Below are 14,999 nucleotides of genomic sequence, written 5' to 3'. Positions count from 1 at the left end.
ATAACAATTAAACATGATTATCTAACATCTGGTCCTAACAGATACATTACTCTGTATAACAATTAAACATGATTATCTAACATCTGGTCCTAACAGATACATTACTCTGTATAACAATTAAACATTATTATCTAACATCTGGTCCTAACAGATACATTACTCTGTATAACAATTAAACATGATTATCTAACATCTGGTCCTAACAGATACATTACTCTGTATAACAATTAAACATGATTATCTAACATCTGGTCCTAACAGATACATTACTCTGTATAACAATTAAACATGATTATCTAACATCTGGTCCTAACAGATACATTACTCTGTATAACAATTAAACATGATTATCTATCATCTGGTCCTAACAGATACATTACTCTGTATAACAATTAAACATGATTATCTAACATCTGGTCCTAACAGATACATTACTCTGTATAACAATTAAACATGATTATCTAACATCTGGTCCTAACAGATACATTACTCTGTATAACAATTAAACATGATTATCTAACATCTGGTCCTAACAGATACATTACTCTGTATAACAATTAAACATGATTATCTAACATCTGGTCCTAACAGATACATTACTCTGTATAACAATTAAACATGATTATCTAACATCTGGTCCTAACAGATACATTACTCTGTATAACAATTAAACATGATTATCTAACATCTGGTCCTAACAGATACATTACTCTGTATAACAATTAAACATGATTATCTAACATCTGGTCCTAACAGATACATTACTCTGTATAACAATTAAACATGATTATCTAACATCTGGTCCTAACAGATACATGTATAATCATTTTAAAAGGCTCACCTATATGTCATATCTGTGTTTAATTTGTTTTAAATTAAATGCTTTTTAAAATTTTGAATACTGCACTGTTGGGTAGGGCTTGCAATTTAAGCATCTCACTGTACTTGTGAGGTGACGAATTAAACTTGAAAATTGAAACTAATAACATACTGTATGTTCCAGAGAACATCGTCTCCTCCATCTCACCAAACACAAACTGTAGACAGTGCTCAGTACCAACACAATTCATTTACTGCTTACTTTGGATGAATATATGCTGTATATGATATGATATTTGATACAGAGCCCTAGTTACCCTCAGATTATTACATTACCCTCATTATTATTATTACAAATCAGCTTTTCTAATCATGAACATTGCTTGCTAAGAGAACTTCGCTGAGTGCTAATGATGCCAATTCTTTCTAACATTGTAGATCCACAGCATCCATTCTCCCATCATCAGTGCCTGTTGTCCATATTCTTCCAATGAGTGTAGACCTGCAAGAAGTATGAAGCATGGCAGTAAGTCAACGAAAGTGAGATGTCATCAATGCGTCCCATTGTGTGCTGTTGCTTGGTGCTGTGCCTTGGCCCTGGTCTGAGCTTGTTGCTGGTTCTGGGCCCTCATCAGTGCCTGGTCGAAGTCCCTGAGCTTTCTCTGCAAGTTTGACGGTCTATCCTGACAGGGTCTCTTCGCAAGCGGTCCACCCTCCTCCTCACCGTCCTCCTGCAGCTGGGCTGCACAGCACTTCCTGGTGCGTGACTGAAATGTCTTCATCATGTCGCTGATCTCTCTCAGACTCTGTGGGACACAACGATTAGCAACACACATGACTGTATGTACTGTGTATTTACGATGACCAGGCCTTTTGCTTTTCACAGTTACTGAAGTTAAAATATGTGTATTGATAGTTAGGCTTCAGACAGGAAGTATAGAAGAGGGTCAGTTAGGGAACCGTTAGCAGGGTTTGAGAGGTATGTCCAACCTCTGACCTTTGACGGGCTTCTGCTGAAGATTTAGAGGACCCCAGTGCGGGGGGAGGGGTGTGTGTTGGGCTTGTGGGGTGAGATGTAGAGGGAATGGTGGTTGGAGGGGCGGAGTCTGCGCAAGGATCCAATACGCTGGCAGGGGTATTGCGAAAGGGGAGGGGTTTCAACCTGTGCATGGACAAATCATCTGAATGTGGTCAGAATCTCTGTTGGACAGTGATGATAGCGCTGGGCCTAGGAACAATGCACTGCATCTGTTCTAGGACTTCTCTTACTTATATGACAGGATCAGATGACCTGTAAGTACCCATGATGTTTTACACCAGTTTGGACATATCTGAGACCCCTGGTAAAGTGTTTCCTATGTATCGTGTATGACGACTACTGACTCCATTAGGAAGTATATGAAAATGACCCCTCACCCGGGCTATGGTCAGAGAGCTGTAGGTGTAGCGCAGGGCAAAGTCCTTCATCTGTTTGACATAGACAGTGTTGTAGAAATAGATGAGGTGTCCTCTCTCCTCCTGGCCCGGGCTACAGGGAGCTCTGGGTCCTGTAGGATGGGTGGGAGGGCTCTGGTAGGTAAGCAAGCTACTGCTGGGGTCTACATCTATTGGAAAACAGAGCAGCATCACCATCAAAAATGATTTGTTAATTCATGCACATTATGATGCAAACAATATATTTTCTATTTGTCTAACTGTTTTCTCTGTTGGATTCTCCAGGAGAGTTTTGTGACGTCTTGGTGTTTCTCCCTGAGATCAGAACACTTCTGAATACCTGACAGAAGGACAATACAGACTTCATCAACTACACAATAACAAACCAGCAGGATTTAACACACACACACACAAAAGCAAGCAAAACATTGATCTCCTTACACAGTTGCTTGCTTGAGGCTGAGTCTTGTAGCACTGCATGATGAGCTTGAAGGGCATGTCCACTTTGGTTACCTGCATGAGCAACACACAGCACAAACATGGAAATGAAGTGATATATTACATTATAATCATCAATACACAGCTGAAGAAGTATAGAAGGCTGAATGCCTTGCTGTCGATCACCCAAGTCATAAAACCATCTGCGTTAAGGAAGTATAGCAAAATGTCTAGAGGCAAAGCAAATAGTGCTACCTTGGCCATGACATAGATGGCACACATGAGTATTTGGTCCAGGTGTCGGTCTAGCATAAGGTCAGTGCAGTGGACCAAGGAGTGTTCGACGCAGGTCCAGATCTCCAGCCGCAGCGCCTCACAGATGTCCAGTTTAACACAGATGTCCCTCAGACGCATGCTCACCAGGTGGTAGACCTGAGACAGAGGGAAGGAGTATGGCCTCTGTCTTGTGGATCTTGTAACTAAATATCTAGGCTCATAGCATTCAGGCCCGCTCAGGTATGTAGGAATCTGAGTAAAGCCTACCTTGCGGAGGAACAGTGAGATGGAGCCCTTACTCTGGGTAGAGGGTAGAGGGTTCTGGGGCTGCTGGGTAGAGGTGCTGGAGACTTGCTGTGGAGGAATGGGCTGACCTACAACACTGAGGGTAAATGTGATGGCTCAACGGTCATTGGCAATGCCTGGGTATGGAAGAGGTTTCACTGAACAAATAGCACTGGTTGTTGTGATATGTAAACAAGGTATATAACATGTCTATTATAAGATGTATTACATTATGTCAGTATTCTATTAGGGTTGTCATTTCTATGGCCATATTGGGTTTCATCTGAGGGATTGTCTTTACCTCGAACCGGTATGCTGACTGACTGGCCATTGTTGGTGGTGACAGTGGCTGATGCCATGGTGACTACAGTCTGTCCAGTAACAATGACAGAGGAGGACTGGGATGGGCTGACTGGTGTGATAGGGCAAGCAGCCATCTTTGAGCCAGCAGGGGGTGAGCTGTAGCGTTCATGGTGGGTAATCGGGGAGTTTAGGTCAATTCCATGGATCCCATTCACAAGGCTTGGGGTCAAGTGTGAAGGGTTGGGAGGGATCTTGGCCATCTTGTCTGTGTCCTCTGAGTATTGGGGGAGCATCACCTTGAACACACATAGAACCATCTGTTACCTTAAGTTTGGGATCATTTTGTTTCCTCTATTGAATGGAACGACAGCCGCCATGCTGCCATATTAGACCAACTTGTTTCGAGTGCGCCAGCGGTGTTGCTCTATATATTATGAGAGGGTGCACTGTATATTTTGCCCAGTTGACAAACAGGTGAATTTGAATCTTTGCCCACTGACCTGATGGTATGTAGGCAGCTGTCCCTGACCCTTAGCAGCTCTGATCTGGTCCCAGAGTGGTGAGTCTCTCCTCCAGGCCAGACAATCCAGGACCTGCTCCTCTATATGGGTCAGATGCCTGACCACACCCGGCAGCAAGCCCTCCTCAGCCCGCAGCACCAGCTCTATCACCTGGCACACACCACACACAGTAGAGGGTTAAACAGCACCTAAATAGATCACTAAGATTACAGTAGACGTGTTTGAACCCAGGACGTCTGTATGCCCCAAGACTGTGTAAACCGTCTGAGCCGAAGCCTAGGCATTAGCTTGAGAAGCTAACATAATGCTTCAGTTTTCAGGTAAGGTTACTTATCACGTGAAACCTCCTCCTTTACACAAAACCTACGATGTTACATTACAGTATTACATGTACTGCAGGTGTTTTGTGTAGATGTTACCTTGTAGAAGTCGTATGGCGCCAGGCTAAAGATGTCAATGACCAGGGAAAGCTGCCTGGTGGCTGATGGGAGAAGATGACCATCTCCAGACAACAGGCCACTAGAGAGCGCTGGGACAGATCATGCTCCAGAATGCCCTGCCAAGAAACAAGTCATCAAGGACAACCTCTATACTATACATGTCTGTATAACATGTTGTCTTATATTTATATTGTATTTATTTATTTAATCCCAGGCCTCTGTCCCAGCAGGAGGCCTTTCGCCTTTTGGTGGGCCGTCATTGTAAATAAGAATTTGTTCTTAACTGACTTGCTTAGGTTAAATAAAGGATAAATAAAAAATACAGAAATAAAATACAACAGTGCCCCCAGAGGGAATTATAAAGTGAATGCTTAATGACACTAAACAGTGCAGTTCCATTCATACACAACAGAGGGCAGAGGACTCACTAAAATGTCTTTGGCTCCCAGCCTCTTCCTCTCCTGATTGATGACAGCCTCTAGAACCCTGTAGTACAAAGCCTCTGTCTGGCTGGAGAACTTCACTCCCTCTCTACAAACAACAGGAAGTTACTGAAAAGTGCACATTAATGTCAATATATCAACACATGCATACACACAGACATAAACACACACACCTCTGTCTCGGCTGTGGTTCTCTTCCCATGGTTCCTGGCAGTCCTGGATGAAGGTGTGGCGCATGTCTCTCAGTCTAGTGGAGATGACCTCACTAGGGTTTCTGGCACAGGACCTAAACAAAATACACCTTAAAGAACCATACAGCCACTTGTCCACCCCCATAGACTAGATAGATATTGCCCACCCATAGGTATAGATCTAGGATAAGCTTATCTTCCTCCAAACCATACAGCCACTTTTCCACCCCCATAGACTACTGATAGATATAGCCCACCCATAGGTATAGATCTAGGATAAGCTTATCTTCCTCCAAACCATACAGCCACTTTCCCACCCCCATAGACTACTGATATATATTGCCCACCCATAGGTATAGATCTAGGATAAGCTTATCTTCCTCCAAACCATACAGCCACTTTTCCACCCCCATAGACTAGATAGATATTGCCCACCCATAGGTATAGATCTAGGATAAGCTTATCTTCCTCCAAACCATACAGCCACTTTTCCACCCCATAGACTAGATAGATATTGCCCACCCATAGGTATAGATCTAGGATAAGCTTATCTTCCTCCAAACCATACAGCCACTTTTCCACCCCATAGACGAGATAGATATTGCCCACCCATAGGTATAGATCTAGGATAAGCTTATCTTCCTCCAAACCATACAGCCACTTTTCCACCCCCATAGACTACTGATAGATATTGCCCACCCATAGGTATAGATCTAGGATAAGCTTATCTTCCTCCAAACCATACAGCCACTTTTCCACCCCCATAGACTAGATAGATATTGCCCACCCATAGGTATAGATCTAGGATAAGCTTATCTTCCTCCAAACCATACAGCCACTTTTCCACCCCCATAGACTACTGATAGATATTGCCCACCCATAGGTATAGATCTAGGATAAGCTTATCTTCCTCCAAACCATACAGCCACTTTTCCACCCCCATAGACTACTGATAGATATTGCCCACCCATAGGTATAGATCTAGGATAAGCTTATCTTCCTCCAAACCATACAGCCACTTTTCCACCCCCATAGACTAGATAGATATTGCCCACCCATAGGTATAGATCTAGGATAAGCTTATCTTCCTCCAAACCATACAGCCACTTTTCCACCACCATAGACTACTGATAGATATTGCCCACCCATAGGTATAGATCTAGGATAAGCTTATCTTCCTCCAAACCATACAGCCACTTTCCCACCCCCATAGACTACTGATAGATATTGCCCACCCATAGGTATAGATCTAGGATAAGCGTATATTCCTCCAAACCATACAGCCACTTTTCCACCCCCATAGACGAGATAGATATTGCCCACCCATAGGTATAGATCTAAGATAAGCTTATCTTCCTCCAAACCATACAGCCACTTTTCCACCCCCATAGACGAGATAGATATTGCCCACCCATAGGTATAGATCTAGGATAAGCTTATCTTCCTCCAAATCAGAACCAACTCCATAATGGGAAGAATGTGTAACATAGTAAAACAACATGTGTTTTCTTACTCTTCTACAAACTCAACAGTGACCATAGATCACAGTGTACTCTACCATAGGCTACAGGCCCAAATACATTTCCCCTGCAGCACATTACAGTCTACTACAGTTACGTATGAGGCCCACACAGACACATGCCCACCATAGCTGACCTGAATGTTCTAGCCAGACTGTCACTGGGTACATGTCTCTGGGTTGCCATGACGACCTCCAGCCGCTCACAGCACCTCCGCTGGTAGAGTATAGCTCTGTGTCAGTCAGTGGAGTAGCAGTGGACACCTGTACATAATGCATACACCAGGTAGAGGTTTGAAAACCCTTTAGAGCGGGACATGAGACCGTATAAATAGGATCATCATTATACTTCCTTGCGTGAGAAACATGTGAAACAACGGTTTAAATTTACAACACGAACCACACAGTAATGATATTAAGTCATCTCAGGGATAATTGGGCCCTAGTTAATGTGTGTGTGTGTGTGGGGAGGGAGCTAGTTATGAGATGACAATGATGATGAACTGCCAAAATACAAATATTTCCTGTTGAAGAGAAATATTCCGATTTATGAATCTGTTTCTCTGTTTGTCAAGCAGTTCTACAGTTCTACTGTGGAAGGATTCAGAGAGAGAGAGAGAGAGAGACCATATTCCATCCTGGAATATACAGGGTCTGAAGTCATCTGCCTTTGGACTATAGAGCAGGAACCCAGACTTCACCACTATTAAATACATCAAAGCAGGAACATTTTACATCTGGTTAGAAATAAATGAAGAAATAACCTCAACAGATAAAAATGTTGTCCTGTGTGCTACATACACTCTTAGAAAAAATGTGCTATAGAACCTTAAAGGGTTCTTCGGCTGTCCCCATAGGAGAACCCTTTTTGGTCCTGGTAGAACCTTTTTGGTTCAAGGTAGAAACATTTTGGATTCCATGTAGGACCCTTTCCAGAGAGGGTTCTACATAGAACCCAAAAGGGTTATATGTGGAACCAAAAAGGGTTCTCCTACGGGAACAGCCGAAGAACCGTTTTGGAATGTACAGTACTGTATATCCCCGCACTAGAATCCCCCATACTTTAATAAAGACAGCTTCTCCATCCTAAAGGGGGGGCTCAATCATTTCCAGACCAAGGGACATATCCTAGTCTGTGGAAGCCTAAACACCAGAACTGGTCAAAACCTGACACACTCAGAACACAGGGGACAAAACCCTACCTGGAGGTGGCATCATTCCCTCCCCAATATGCCCAACAACAACGACAAAACAACCAACAAAAACGGGTCACACAACTCCTGCAGTTCTGTCGCACGCTGGGTCTGTACATAGTCAATGGTAGGCTTCGAGGGGACTCCTACGGTAGGTACACCTACAGCTCATGTCTTGGCAGCAGCACTGTAAACTACTTTATCACCGACCTCAACCCAGAGTCTCTCAGAGCGTTCACAGTCAGCCCACTGACACCCATGTCAGATCGCAGCAAAATCACAGCCTACTTGAACAGAACAAAACTAAATAATGAGGCATCAAAGCCATGTAAACTGCATACTATTAAGAAAGTATATAGATAAAAGGAAAGTAGTGTAGAAACCTACCAGAAAACAATTAGCCAACAACAAATTCAATCCCTTTTAGACAATTTCCTGGACACAACGTTTCACTGCAAAAGTGAAGTTGTAAACTTAGCAGTAGAAAGCCTAAACACTAAACAAACAACAACATGAAGAGCTACAGTGCCTTGCGAAAGTATTCGGCCCCCTTGAACTTTGCGACCTTTTGCCACATTTCAGGCTTCAAACATAAAGATATAAAACTGTATTTTTTTGTGAAGAATCAACAACAAGTGGGACACAATCATGAAGTGGAACGACATTTATTGGATATTTCAAACTTTTTTAACAAATCAAAAACTGAAAAATTATTCAGCCCCCTTAAGTTAATACTTTGTAGCGCCACCTTTTGCTGCGATTACAGCTGTAAGTCGCTTGGGGTATGTCTCTATCAGTTTTGCACATCGAGAGACTGACATTCTTTCCCAGTCCTCCTTGCAAAACAGCTCGAGCTCAGTGAGGTTGGATGGAGAGCATTTGTGAATAGCAGTTTTCAGTTCTTTCCACAGATTCTCGATTGGATTCGGGTCTGGACTTTGACTTGGCCATTCTAACACCTGGATATGTTTATTTTTGAACCATTCCATTGTAGATTTTGCTTTATGTTTTGGATCATTGTCTTGTTGGAAGACAAATCTCCGTACCAGTCCCAGGTCTTTTGCAGACTCCATCAGGTTTTCTTCCAGAATGGTCCTGTATTTGGCTCCATCCATCTTCCCATCAATTTTAACCATCTTCCCTGTCCCTGCTGAAGAAAAGCAGGCCCAAACCATGATGCTGCCACCACCATGTTTGACAGTGGGGATGGTGTGTTCAGGGTGATGAGCTGTGTTGCTTTTACGCCAAACATAACGTTTTGCATTGTTGCCAAAAAGTTCAATTTTGGTTTCATCTGACCAGAGCACCTTCTTCCACATGTTTGGTGTGTCTCCCAGGTGGCTTGTGGCAAACTTTAAACGACACTTTTTATGGATATCTTTAAGAAATGGCTTTCTTCTTGCCACTCTTCCATATAGGCCAGATTTGTGCAATATACGACTGATTGTTGTCCTATGGACAGAGTCTCCCACCTCAGCTGTAGATCTCTGCAGTTCATCCAGAGTGATCATGGGCCTCTTGGCTGCATCTCTGATCAGTCTTCTCCTTGTATGAGCTGAAAGTTTAGAGGGACGGCCAGGTCTTGGTAGATTTGCAGTGGTCTGATACTCCTTCCATTTCAATATTATCGCTTGCACAGTGCTCCTTGGGATGTTTAAAGCTTGGGAAATCTTTTTGTTTCCAAATCCGGCTTTAAACTTCTTCAAAACAGTATCTCGGACCTGCCTGGTGTGTTCCTTGTTCTTCATGATGCTCTCTGCGCTTTTAACGGACCTTTGAGACTATCACAGTGCAGGTGCATTTATACGGAGACTTGATTACATACAGGTGGATTGTATTTATCATCATTAGTCATTTAGGTCAACATTGGATCATTCAGAGATCCTCACTGAACTTCTGGAGAGAGTTTGCTGCACTGAAAGTAAAGGGGCTGAATAATTTTGCACGCCCAATTTTTCAGTTTTTGATTTGTTCAAAAAGTTTGAAATATCCAATAAATGTCGTTCCACTTCACGATTGTGTCCCACTTGTTGTTGATTCTTCACAAAAAAATACAGTTTTATATCTTTATGTTTGAAGCCTGAAATGTGGCAAAAGGTCGCAAAGTTCAAGGGGGCCGAATACTTTCGCAAGGCACTGTATCTATCCAAAATGGACATGCATGGATAAACGATTTCTCCCATCTTTTCTGGCACTATAACAAACATCAAAAACAAATTTTCCTTCAGGAAAGTATTCAGAACCATTGACTTTTCCCACATTTCGTTACGTTACACACTTAATCTAAAATGGATTTTTTTTTAAGTATTATCCTCAGCAATCTACACACAATACCCCATAAGGACAAGGCAAAAACAGGTTTTTAGAAATGTTGGCAAATTTATAAAACAAAAAACCCCAGAAATACCTTATTTAAATAAGTATTCAGCCCCTTTGCAATGAGACTTGAAATTGAACTCAGGTGCATCCCGTTTCCATTGATCATCCTTGAGATGTTTCTATAACTTGATTGGAGTCCACCTGTGGGAAATTCAATTGATTCAATTGATTGGACATGATACCTCACATCTCAAAATAGGGCTACTTAATGTTAGATCCCTTACTTCAAAGGCAATTATAGTCAATGAACTAATCACTGATCATAATCTTGATGTGATTGGCCTGACTGAAACATGGCTTAAGCCTGATGAATTTACTGTGTTAAATGAGGCCTCACCTCCTGGCTACACTAGTGACCATATCCCCCCGTGCATCCCGCAAAGGCGGAGGTGTTGCTAACATTTACGATAGCAAATTTCAATTTACAAAAAAAAAAATGACGTTTTCGTCTTTTGAGCTTCTAGTCATGAAATCTATGCAGCCTACTCAATCACTTTTTATAGCTACTGTTTACAGGCCTCCTGGGCCATATACAGCGTTTTTCACTGAGTTCCCTGAATTCCTATCAGACCTTGTAGTCATTGCAGATAATATTCTAATCTTTGGTGACTTTAATATTCACATGGAAAAGTCCACAGACCCACTCCAAAAGGCTTTTGGAGCCATCATCGACTCAGTGGGTTTTGTCCAACATGTCTCTGGACCCACTCACTCTCACAGTCATACGCTGGACCTAGTTTTGTCCCATGGAATAAATGTTGTGGATCTTAATGTTTTTCCTCATAATCCTGGACTATCAGACCACCATTTTATTACGTTTGCAATTGCAACAAATAATCTGCTCAGACCCCAACCAAGGAACATCAAAAGTCGTGCTATAAATTCACAGACAACACAAAGATTCCTTGATGCCCTTCCAGACTCCCTCTGCCTACCCAAGGACGCCAGAGGACAAAAATCCGTTAACCACCTAACTGAGGATCTCAATTTAACCTTGCGCAATACCCTAGATGCAGTTGCACCCCTAAAAACTAAAAAAATGTCTCATAAGAAACTAGCTCCATGGTACACAGAAAATACCCGAGCTCTGAAGCAAGCTTCCAGAAAATTGGAACGGAAATGGCGCCACACCAAACTGGAAGTCTTCCGACTAGCTTGGAAGGATGGTACCGTGCAGTACCGAAGAGCCCTTACTGCTGCTCGATCGTCCTATTTTTCTAACTTAATTGAGGAAAATAAGAACAATCCGAAATTCCTTTTTGATACTGTGGCAAAGCTAACTAAAAAGCAGCATTCCCCAAGAGAGGATGACTTGCACTTTAGCAGTGATAAATTCATGAACTTCTTTGAGGAAAAGATTATGATTATTAGAAAGCAAATTACGGACTCCTCTTTAAACCTGCGTATTCCTCCAAACCTCAGTTGTCCTGAGTCTGCACAACTCTGCCAGGACCTAGGATCAAGAGAGACGCTCAAGTGTTTTAGTACTATATCTCTTGACACAATGATGAAAATAATCATGGCCTCTAAACCTTCAAGCTGCATACTGGACCCTATTCCAACTAAACTACTGAAAGAGCTGCTTCCTGTGCTTGGCCCTCCTATGTTGAACATAATAAACGGCTCTCTATCCACTGGATGTGTACCAAACTCACTAAAAGTGGCAGTAATAAAGCCTCTCTTGAAAAAGCCAAACCTTGACCCAGAAAATATAAAAAACTATCGGCCTATATCGAATCTTCCATTCCTCTCAAAGATTTTAGAGAAGGCTGTTGCGCAGCAACTCACTGCCTTCCTGAAGACAAACAATGTATACGAAATGCTTCAGTCTGGTTTTAGACCCCATCATAGCACTGAGACGGCACTTGTGAAGGTGGTAAATGACATTTTGATGGCATCGGACCGAGGCTCTGCATCTGTCCTCGTGCTCCTAGACCTTAGTGCTGCTTTTGATACCATCGATCACCACATTCTTTTGGAGAGATTGGAAACCCAAATTGGTCTACACGGACATGTTCTGGCCTGGTTTAGGTCTTATCTGTCGGAAAGATATCAGTTTGTCTCTGTGAATGGTTTGTCCTCTGACAAATCAACTGTACATTTTGGTGTTCCTCAAGGTTCTGTTTTAGGACCACTATTGTTTTCACTATATATTTTACCTCTTGGGGATGTTATTCGAAAACATAATGTAAACTTTCACTGCTATGCGGATGACACACAGCTGTACATTTCAATGAAACATGGTGAAGCACCAAAATTGCCCTCGCTAGAAGCATGTGTTTCAGACATAAGGAAGTGGATGGCTGCAAACTTTCTACTATTAAACTCGGACAAAACAGAGATGCTTGTTCTAGGTCCCAAGAAACAAAGAGATCTTCTGTTGAATCTGACAATTAATCTTAATGGTTGTACAGTCGTCTCAAATAAAACTGTGAAGGACCTCGGCGTTACTCTGGACCCTGATCTCTCTTTTGAAGAACACATCAAGACCATTTCGAGGATAGCTTTTTCCATCTACGTAACATTGCAAAAATCAGAAACTTTCTGTCCAAAAATGATGCAGAAAAATTAATCCATGCTTTTGTCACTTCTAGGTTAGACTACTGCAATGCTCTATTTTCCGGCTACCCGGATAAAGCACTAAATAAACTTCAGTTAGTGCTAAATACGGCTGCTAGAATCCTGACTAGAACCAAAAAATTTGATCATATTACTCCAGTGCTAGCCTCTCTACACTGGCTTCCTGTCAAAGCAAGGGCTGATTTCAAGGTTTTACTGCTAACCTACAAAGCATTACATGGGCTTGCTCCTACCTACCTCTCTGATTTGGTCCTGCCGTACATACCTATACGTACGCTACGGTCACAAGACGCAGGCCTCCTAATTGTCCCTAGAATTTCTAAGCAAACAGCTGGAGGCAGGGCTTTCTCCTATAGAGCTCCATTTTTATGGAACGGTCTGCCTACCCATGTCAGAGACGCAAACTCGGTCTCAACCTTTAAGTCTTTACTGAAGACTCATCTCTTCAGTGGGTCATATGATTGAGTGTAGTCTGGCCCAGGAGTGGGAAGGTGAACGGAAAGGCTCTGGAGCAACGAACCGCCCTTGCTGTCTCTGCCTGGCCGGTTCCCCTTTTTCCACTGGGATTCTCTGCCTCTAGCCCTGTTACGGGGGCTGAGTCACTGGCTTGCTGGGGCTCTCTCGTGCCGTCCCTGGGGGGGTGCGTCACCTGGGTGGGTTGATTCACTGTTGTGGTCGGCCTGTCTGGGTCCCCCCTTGGGTTGTACCGTGTCGGAGATCTTTGTGGGCTATACTCGGCCTTGTCTCAGGATGGTAAGTTGGTGGTTGAAGATTTCCCTCTAGTGGTGTGGGGGCTGTGCTTTGGCAAAGTGGGTGGGGTTATATCCTTCCTGTTTGGCCCTGTCCGGGGTGTCCTCGGATGGGGCCACAGTGTCTCCTGACCCCTCCTGTCTCAGCCTCCAGTATTTATGCTGCAGTAGTTTATGTGTCGGGGGGCTAGGGTCAGTTTGTTTATCTGGAGTACTTCTCCTGTCCTATTCGGTGTCCTGTGTAAATCTAAGTGTGCGTTCTCTAATTCTCTCCTTCTCTCTTTCTTTCTCTCTCTCGGAGGACCTGAGCCCTAGAACCATGCCCCAGGACTACCTGACATGATGACTCCTTGCTGTCCCCAGTCCACCTGGCCATGCTGCTGCTCCAGTTTCAACTGGCCTGGGCCCTAGGACCATGTCCCAGGACTACCTGACATGAGGACTCCTTGCTGTCCCCAGTCCACCTGGCCATGCTCCTGCTCCAGTTTCAACTGTTCTGCCTTACTATTATTCAACCATGCTGGTCATTTATGAACATTTGAACATCTTGGCCACGTTCTGTTATAATCTCCACCCGGCACAGCCGGAAGAGGACTGGCCACCCCACATATGCTCTCTCTAATTCTCTCTTTCTTTCTCTCTCTCGGAGGACCTGAGCCCTAGGACCGTGCCCCAGGACTACCTGACATGATGGCTCCTTGCTGTCCCCAGTCCACCTGACTGTGCTGCTGCTCCAGTTTCAACTGTTCTGCCTTATTATTATTTGACCATGCTGGTCATTTATGAACATTTGAACATCTTGGTCATGTTCTGTTATAATCTCTACCCGGCACAGCCAGAAGAGGACTGGCCACCCCACATAGCCCGGTTCCTCTCTAGGTTTCTTCCTAGGTTTTGGCCTTTCTAGGGAGTTTTTCCTAGCCACCGTGCTTTTACACCTGCATTGTTTGCTGTTTGGGGTTTTAGGCTGGGTTTCTGTACAGCACTTTGAGATATCAGCTGACGTACGAAGGGCTATATAAATACATTTGATTTGATTTGATTTGGAAAGGCACACACCTGTCTATATAAGGTCCCACCATTGACAGTGCGTGTCAGAGCAAAAACCAAGCCATGAGGTCGAAGGAATTGTCCGTAGAGCTCCGAAACAGGATTGTGACGAGGCACAGATCTGGGGAAGGGTACCAAAACATTTCAGCAGCATTGAAGGTCCCCAAGAACACAGTGGCCTCCATCATTCTTAAACGGAAAAAGCAAACATTTATAAACATTTATAAAAATAAAACAGTTTTGGCTTAGTCATTATGTGGTATTGTGTGTAGATTAATGGGGGGTGTAAAAAAGTCATTGTCACTTTCCGAAGGCACTGTACATGATCATTAAAAAATCTTAGAGTGAGCTATTAAAGAGAACCAGAACCCACTGGATT

At 43.2% G+C, this 14,999-nt stretch overlaps 1 long non-coding RNA gene and 1 pseudogene across 1 annotated transcript in view; both read right to left on the bottom strand.

Moving 5' to 3' along the window:
* Nucleotides 1-1,370: 1,370 nt before the first annotated feature.
* On the bottom strand, nucleotides 1,371-5,161 carry LOC124027348 (annotated as a pseudogene).
* A 28-nt stretch (nucleotides 5,162-5,189) lies between these two features.
* The window catches only part of LOC124027347, a 31,655-nt gene continuing 21,845 nt past the window's right edge, over nucleotides 5,190-14,999 (bottom strand). Inside the window, exons 2-3 of the long non-coding RNA XR_006837396.1 lie at nucleotides 6,807-6,933; nucleotides 5,190-5,245 (exon numbers count right to left, since the gene is read on the bottom strand). This is a non-coding gene — a long non-coding RNA (uncharacterized LOC124027347). The remainder of the gene's footprint in view (nucleotides 5,246-6,806; nucleotides 6,934-14,999) is intronic.

Source organism: Oncorhynchus gorbuscha, unplaced genomic scaffold (assembly GCF_021184085.1).
Source record: "Oncorhynchus gorbuscha isolate QuinsamMale2020 ecotype Even-year unplaced genomic scaffold, OgorEven_v1.0 Un_scaffold_3117, whole genome shotgun sequence".
NCBI classification, from domain to species: Eukaryota; Metazoa; Chordata; class Actinopteri; order Salmoniformes; family Salmonidae; genus Oncorhynchus; species Oncorhynchus gorbuscha.
The sequence above is the reverse complement of the archived record's forward strand: the minus strand, read 5'-3'. Positions and strand labels throughout refer to the sequence as shown.